Genomic DNA, 8,745 nt, shown 5'->3' with positions numbered 1-8,745 from the left:
ATTTTTCATATCATATGTGAAGTCGATCGAAAAACGACTAAGTCCCAGACGCTCCGCCGACACGATACGTACCAAACATAATATTATAATATCATCATTCAGACGACCCTATCGACTATATCATATTTATATTGACGATATACGACATCCATATTAAAATTATAAATACCAATGGCATCGTTATAGATGTGAAATAATATTTTTATATCATACACTTGGAAAATTTCTAAGTCCAGTCATTACACGAACCGGGAGGGTGTTACACAAAAATCTTTAATAATTCCGTATTTCGAAGAAATCGATCACACCAACAGCATATCATCCATGTATACAATCAATATGAAACTTATTCGTAAGCGGAACTTTCATTTCGAACAAATATTTTTCATATCATATGTGAAGTCGATCGAAAAACGACTAAGTCCCAGACGCTCCGCCGACACGATACGTACCAAACATAATATTATAATATCATCATTCAGACGACCCTATCGACTATATCATATTTATATTGACGATATACGACATCCATATTAAAATTATAAATACCAATGGCATCGTTATAGATGTGAAATAATATTTTTATATCATACACTTGGAAAAATTTCTAAGTCCAGTCATTACACGAACCGGGAGGGTGTTACACAAAAATCTTAATAATTTCCGTATTTCGAAGAAATCGATCACACCAACAGCATATCATCCATGTATACAATCAATATGAAACTTATTCGTAAGCGGAACTTTCATTTCGAACAAATATTTTCATATCATATGTGAAGTCGATCGAAAAACGACTAAGTCCCAGACGCTCCGCGACACGATACGTACCAAACATAATATTATAATATCATCATTCAGACGACCCTATCGACTATATCATATTTATATTGACGATATACGACATCCATATAAAAATATAAATACCAATGGCATCGTTATAGATGTGAAATAATATTTTTATATCATACACTTGGAAAATTTCTAAGTCCAGTCATTACACGAACCGGGAGGGTGTTACACAAAAATCTTTAATAATTTCCGTATTTCGAAGAAATCGATCACACCAACAGCATATCATCCACGTATACAATCAATATGAAACTTATTCGTAAGCGGAACTTTCATTTCGAACAAATATTTTTCATATCATATGTGAAGTCGATCGAAAAACGACTAAGTCCCAGACGCTCCGCCGACACGATACGTACCAAACATAATATTATAATATCATCATTCAGACGACCCTATCGACTATATCATATTATATTGACGATATACGACATCCATATAAAAATTATAAATACCAATGGCATCGTTATAGATGTGAAATAATATTTTTATATCATACACTTTGAAAAATTTCTAAGTCCAGTCATTACACGAACCGGGAGGGTGTTACACAAAAATCTTTAATAATTCCGTATTTCGAAGAAATCGATCACACCAACAGCATATCATCCACGTATACAATCAATATGAAATTATTCGTAAGCGGAACTTTCATTTCGAACAAATATTTTTCATATCATATGTGAAGTCGATCGAAAAACGACTAAGTCCCAGACGCTCCGCCGACACGATACGTACCAAACATAATATTATAATATCATCATTCAGACGACCCTATCGACTATATCATATTTATATTGACGATATACGACATCCATATTAAAATTATAAATACCAATGGCATCGATATAGATGTGAAATAATATTTTTATATCATACACTTGGAAAAATTTCTAAGTCCAGTCATTACACGAACCGGGAGGGTGTTACACAAAAATCTTTAATTTCCGTATTTCGAAGAAATCGATCACACCAACAGCATATCATCCATGTATACAATCAATATGAAACTTATTCGTAAGCGGAACTTTCATTTCGAACAAATATTTTTCATATCATATGTGAAGTCGATCGAAAAACGACTAAGTCCCTAATGTTTCATACATAGCCATTATAAAATGTAAAAATTAAAAAAAAACTTTTTTATTTCACATGTTCTTTATATTTTATTATTTATAGTATTTTAATTGAACATATAATGCCATTTATATATTAGAAATGTATAAAATACGAACTTTTAAAATTTTTGTAATACACGAACCGGTCCCAGATTTACCGAATGTCAATTTCTGGCCCTCGCATATATAGGAGGTGGCGGCGCGTGTGGTGGGTCCGCGTCGTCACGTTGCGTACTGTAGGTTGATAGGCGTCGAAGGGAGTTGGTTATATGAAAATATCACATCGTGCAATAGATGTTGATATAAAAATATTATCACATCGTATATTCGATGTTGATAATATAATAATGAAAAATGAAAAATGAAAAAATATCTCATCATTTCTTTGATGTTGATAAAATATGTATGTGAATGATGATAATGAAAAATGAAAAATATCTCGTCATATCTTTGATGTTGATATAATAATGAAAAATGAAAGTATCTCATCATATTTTTGATGTTGATAATATAAATAAGAGACAAAAAAAAAAAAAAAAAAATTTTTTTTTTTTAATTTAAAAATTATTTCGAATGAAATAATTGTACGTACGTGTACGTACGTTTGAATGATGAAAAAGTACGCTTCGAGAAATCCTCCTAATAACCTTCTTCCTTCGACAAAAACTTCTCTGTGTTGACCGCCGACGGTCGTCGCGTAGTACTTAGCTATACATATCACGATGTGTTTCACACAACGTTTTATAATGGTTAGTATGAAGCGTGATCGTTCTAACGGGGTCGTATTGTACAAAATTTCCGTCCGTTGCGCGTAAGTGTGACCGCCGGAGACAATCCCTTAGTAGATAATCCGCCCGAAATAGAATCTATTGGTACTAGATCTCTCTAACACCGTGCGATGATACCGATGTTTGACGTGTCGTATTTGTTAACGCATATATGACAATGTTAACCGATATTAAAGGTGTACGATCTCGTTATAAAAGTAACGATCAACAATATGAAACTTTTTGATGCGTTCAAAATGTTTTCATAATAAATATATATATATAATATATATAAAATATGAATTAAGAAAGAGAGGAGGAGAGGAGTATGATATAAAATGTGTGTGTATATTTCAAAGAAAATATACAAAAATGAATAAATAAATAAAAACAAAATAATAATCAGGCCACCGTTACGTGCCTCGCTTCCTATACCACAATATAAGAGCGAACGCGTACGATGCGCTCTCGATTGAGAGTTAACTAAAATTAGCTAGCTCCCTGGTTGATCCTGCCAGTAGTTATATGCTTGTCTCAAAGATTAAGCCATGCATGTCTCAGTGCAAGCCGTATTAAGGCGATACCGCGAATGGCTCAATATATCAGTTTTGGTTCCTTAGATCTTACTCAGTTACTTGGATAACTGTGGTAATTCTAGAGCTAATACATGCAATCAGAACTCTGACCAGTGATGGGATGAGTGCTTTTATTAGATCAAAACCAATCGACGGAGGGCCTCGCGTCCGAAGTCGTTAATTTTGATGAATCTGGATAACTTTTGCCGATCGCATGGTCAAGTACCGGCGACGCATCTTTCAAATGTCTGCCTTATCAACTTTCGATGGTAGTTTCTGCGACTACCATGGTTGTCACGGGTAACGGGGAATCAGGGTTCGATTCCGGAGAGGGAGCCTGAGAAACGGCTACCACATCCAAGGAAGGCAGCAGGCGCGCAAATTACCCACTCCGGCACGGGGAGGTAGTGACGAAAAATAACGATACGGGACTCTTACGAGGCCTCGTAATCGGAATGAGTACACTTTAAATATTTAACGAGGAACAATTGGAGGGCAAGTCTGGTGCCAGCAGCCGCGGTAATTCCAGCTCCAATAGCGTATACTAAAATTGTTGCGGTTAAAAAGCTCGTAGTTGCATTTGTGCGCCGCGCTGTCGGTGCACCGCATCCGCGGTGATACTGACACGTCTGCGGAGCATATCGTCGGTGAGCCGGCGGTAAAACGCCGGTTCAATATCAAAATCCTATCGCGGTGCTCTTCAGTGAGTGTCGAGATGGGCCGACAATTTTACTTTGAACAAATTAGAGTGCTCAAAGCGGGCTCAAAACGCCGCTTGAATATTTCGTGCATGGAATAATAGAATATGATCTCGGTTCTATTTTGTTGGTTTTCAGAACTCCGAGGGTAATGATTAATAGGGATAACTGGGGGCATTCGTATTGCGACGTAGAGGTGAAATTCTTGGATCGTCGCAAGACGAACATCAGCGAAAGCATTTGCCAAAGGTGTTTTCATCAATCAAGAACGAAAGTTAGAGGTTCGAAGGCGATTAGATACCGCCCTAGTTCTAACCGTAAATATGTCATCTAGCGATCCGCCGACGTTATTACAATGGCTCGGCGGGCAGCTTCCGGGAAACCAAAGATTTTGGACTCCGGGGGGAGTATGGTTGCAAAGCTGAAACTTAAAGGAATTGACGGAAGGGCACCACCAGGAGTGGAGCCTGCGGCTTAATTTGACTCAACACGGGAAATCTCACCAGGCCCGGACACCGGAAGGATTGACAGATTAATAGCTCTTTCTTGATTCGGTGGGTGGTGGTGCATGGCCGTTCTTAGTTGGTGGAGCGATTTGTCTGGTTAATTCCGGTAACGAACGAGACTCTAGCCTGCTAAATAGGCGTCGTCATTTAGGTGTGAGCGATTTCGGTCGTTCAACTCACTGACGGCGTATTAAAATTCTTCTTAGAGGGACCGGCGGCTTCGAGCCGCACGAGATTGAGCAATAACAGGTCTGTGATGCCCTTAGATGTCCTGGGCCGCACGCGCGCTACACTGAAGGAATCAGCATGTTCTCCCTGGCCTAGAGGCCCGGGCAACCCGTTGAAACTCCTTCGTGCTGGGGATTGGGGTTTGCAATTATCCCCCATAAACGAGGAATTCCTAGTAAGCGCGAGTCATAAGCTCGCGTTGATTACGTCCCTGCCCTTTGTACACACCGCCCGTCGCTACTACCGATTGAATGATTTAGTGAGGTCTTCGGACCGACACGCGGTGGCTTCACGGCCGTCGGCGTTGCTGGGAAGTTGACCAAACTTGATCATTTAGAGGAAGTAAAAGTCGTAACAAGGTTTCCGTAGGGGAACCTGCGGAAGGATCATTAACGTTATATAACATCCGATATCAAAGCGATATCAGGATGATTATGATAATATTATATATCCAAGTAAAAAGAGAGACACATATATAAAAATATATGATGCAAATTAAAAAAAAAAAAGAGATGAAAGGGGCGGCATCTCAATAGAAATTAAATATATCTCAAAATATATATAAATGAAAGGAAAATAAATAAATATTAAAAAAAAAAAAAAACAACTCTACACAAGCGTGTTATGATGTTTTTGAATGAATAAAAATATAAAAGATGTCAGGGGCGGGACATCAAAATAAAAGAGACACACAAAAACATACACTCGATTACGCCTAGCGTGTTGTCGTTGTGGTGTTGTTTGTGATGTAAAAATAAATAAATAAATAAATAAATGAAAGAGAGATATATAAGATGTGAAGGGGCCACATCTAAAAAATAAATAAATCTCCAAGGAGATCGAAATAATATATGATGATATGATGATGAAGGAGGAGGAAAAGATACGAAATTTAAAACGATTTGACGGATAAACGGATTCATTAGCGTCCCTTCCTTATCCGATACGCACATATGCACTGTATGAGCATACAATTTATATACTCTTGATGTATATATACGTATATGTTAAAACCAGATAACGTTGTAACTCGAAAGCGATATACTAGATATCATTGATTCATCCTATGTTTCTTAACTCTGGTAGATCTCATTTGACATAGACCGGTAAGAATCCGCGCCGCGAGTCTCTTGACGACTACTCAAGACCTTAATAAGTCTAGTCCGAGTTCTGTTTACTTGGTTGGATCAAGGGCGATTAGAGTGAACGTATAATCTGGGCGTTGAAGATAACATGCTGTGGTATATAGCGCTACTATCATTATCTTGTCATTTCGTTAATTCGTTAGGGACACTCTGAGTTTTTTATGCGGTCCGGTGGATTAGTTGTTTACCGTACGTTAACCACACGGGTAAATCCGGTGGGTCGGTTAGTCCACTTGGAGAGAACGTGGTGTGATACGTTTCGTTTGTCATGTCGTTCGCGTCTTTCTATATTATATATCAACATATCACATGTCAATGTGAAATATGTATGTATGTATAAGTAGATTTGATCGCGTCCGTAGGCAATATGAGGCGTATTGCAGCGTTATATAAATGGCAACACCCCCTATATGCGCACGATTGCCCTCTTTGTTTTTTTTTTTTTTTTAAAAAAAAGAAAATTTAAATGGTGAGCGTCGCCGTACACATGATATATTTATAAAAATCACTACCCTGAACGGTGGATCACTTGGCTCGCGGGTCGATGAAGAACGCAGTTAACTGCGCGTCATAGTGTGAACTGCAGGACACATTTGAACATCGACATTTCGAACGCACATTGCGGTCCGTGGAGAAATATCCAGGACCACTCCTGTCTGAGGGCCGGCTGTATAAAATAATACACCACACTGTTCCATCACGGTATGACACCTCATAACGCACGCGAACACAGAAAGAATTACATCCATCGCGCACAGACTCGCACATATACGCCACGGAAGTGTCGTTGTGTGTTCGTAGTGTGTGTGTGTATGTGTTTGTTCAGTTCGAATTATGTGTATCGTAGTTTTGTTGTTGTCGACTGTGCGAACATATGACGGTTCCGACGACTGCTAATGATCTTTTTATTCTTTTTATTGTTCTCTTTCTGACGAGACACAAACAGCACGAGAACACGACACACGCACAAACACGACGTCGTACCGCACGCGCGTGAGCGCGAACGCCTCCCTCTCGTAGTACACAGAAAAGACTATGATATCTTATTATGTGTCATTATACGAATCGGAGTTGTCGCACTCGTCGTAGTCGTCGTCGTCGTCGTCGTCGTTGTCGTAGTCGTCGTTGTTGCTGTTGTGACCCATCATAGTGAGAGATTTAAATTGAATTATTGATTGTTTGCAAGTTCGTTTGTCCGTTTAAATATTATATGAGAAATATATATATACACACACGTATATGAAGACTATGAAACATTTTTTTCATTGTGTGAATATATCACATCGAAGTCGCGTGAGTGTTGTTGTCTGTGTATATGGTATGTATATATATATAATACACCAACGATACTTAGTTACGCCTCGATCAAACAAGTGACACGAGATCGCATCTAGCGTCTGAGCATATATATATGTGAAGACGGAAACGCACGACACCCGCACAAAAAAATATGAATCTTTGTATGTGTTTGTGTGTGTGTGATACGCGCGATGTTTTGCTGCAGAGAGCGTGATCCTTGCTCCCATCGTTGATCCGTTGCTTTATGATTATGATAATTGTGAAGCGATACGGTGATGTGAGAGGGTAAGAGAAGGTATCCGATGCTCTTTCGTATGCGATTACGTCGTCGTCGTTATTATGCACTTACACATCTACGTCTCTGATTTCAAGATATTTTTTTTGTCGATGTATGAGCGTTTTATGTTTTCTGTGTCCGATCGTTGTGCGTTTCTATTGTGTCGTTAAGGTCTGTGTTATAATAATATTATATATATATCGTGGACGTGGACATCGAACGAAAACAACGCAATATCGCGCCTTCGTATATATGTGTGATATGTAATAAAACGATGAAAATCGAATTTGAGTGTTTCAAATATATAGTTATTCAATGTATGTGTTGTGTGCAAAAAAAAAGTAGGCGGACACGACGTCCGAAGAGTGCATCGACGCCGTTTATGAAACCGAAACACTATCACAATCATATATGTGTGTGTATAATTCGCGCAGACACGAGTACGTGAATCGTGCAGACTACCACACTGCGTGTGCGTGTGTGTGTATGTATAAACGTACTCGGTGTGTGTGTGTGATCATATCGCACATTATATTATATGTATGTAAGATTCGTGTTTTAGTTTTGTGGCGTCGTAGCGCTGACGGATATCGCGTCTGCCTCGTTTTTTTATCGTTGGCCTCAGATCAGGGAGGATCACCCGCCGAATTTAAGCATATTAGTAAGCGGAGGAAAAAAACTAACTAGGATTTCCTTAGTAGCGGCGAGCGAACAGGAAACAGCCCAGCACTGAATCCCGCGGTTGTAACGATCGCGGGAGATGTGGTGTTCGGGAGGTTCCGCTTTCTCGTCGTCGCCGCTCCTGTCCAAGTTCGTCTTGAACGGGGCCGTTTTCCCGTAGAGGGTGCCAGGCCCGTAGCGACGGAGCGAGACGGCGAGAGGGACACTCCTCAGAGTCGGGTTGCTTGAGAGTGCAGCCCTAAGTGGGTGGTAAACTCCATCTAAGGCTAAATATTACCGCGAGACCGATAGCGAACAAGTACCGTGAGGGAAAGTTGAAAAGAACTTTGAAGAGAGAGTTCAAGAGTACGTGAAACCGTTCAGGGGTAAACCTGCGAAACTCGAATGAACGAACGGAGAGATTCATCGTCGCTCGGCGGCGTACGGGCGTCGCGCCTCGATGTCGTGCTTGCGTCACGCAAGTGGCGTACGGCATGACACGGGTCGCGTCCGTCGACGTTCGCCGAAGGCGTGCACTTCTCTCTTAGTAATACATCGCGACCCGTTCGATGTCGGCATAAGCGCCGTTCGGGAGTCCAATCGTCGCGTTCACGCGTGGC

At 39.9% G+C, this 8,745-nt stretch overlaps 3 non-coding genes across 3 annotated transcripts in view; all 3 read left to right on the top strand.

Moving 5' to 3' along the window:
- The first annotated feature begins 3,235 nt into the window (after positions 1 to 3,235).
- LOC133320692 (small subunit ribosomal RNA) lies at positions 3,236 to 5,136 on the top strand. The gene has a single exon (XR_009753893.1). It is a non-coding gene; the product is annotated as a small subunit ribosomal RNA (ribosomal RNA).
- A 1,262-nt stretch (positions 5,137 to 6,398) lies between these two features.
- LOC133320675 (5.8S ribosomal RNA) lies at positions 6,399 to 6,555 on the top strand. Its single transcript, XR_009753875.1, has one exon. It is a non-coding gene; the product is annotated as a 5.8S ribosomal RNA (ribosomal RNA).
- A 1,526-nt stretch (positions 6,556 to 8,081) lies between these two features.
- The window catches only part of LOC133320704 (large subunit ribosomal RNA), a 4,018-nt gene continuing 3,354 nt past the window's right edge, over positions 8,082 to 8,745 (top strand). The window contains exon 1 of the ribosomal RNA XR_009753905.1: positions 8,082 to 8,745. This exon is cut by the window's right edge and continues 3,354 nt beyond it. This is a non-coding gene — a ribosomal RNA (large subunit ribosomal RNA).

Source organism: Danaus plexippus, unplaced genomic scaffold, assembly GCF_018135715.1.
Source record: "Danaus plexippus unplaced genomic scaffold, MEX_DaPlex mxdp_48, whole genome shotgun sequence".
Classification (NCBI taxonomy): Eukaryota; Metazoa; Arthropoda; class Insecta; order Lepidoptera; family Nymphalidae; genus Danaus; species Danaus plexippus.
The sequence above is the reverse complement of the archived record's forward strand: the minus strand, read 5'-3'. Positions and strand labels throughout refer to the sequence as shown.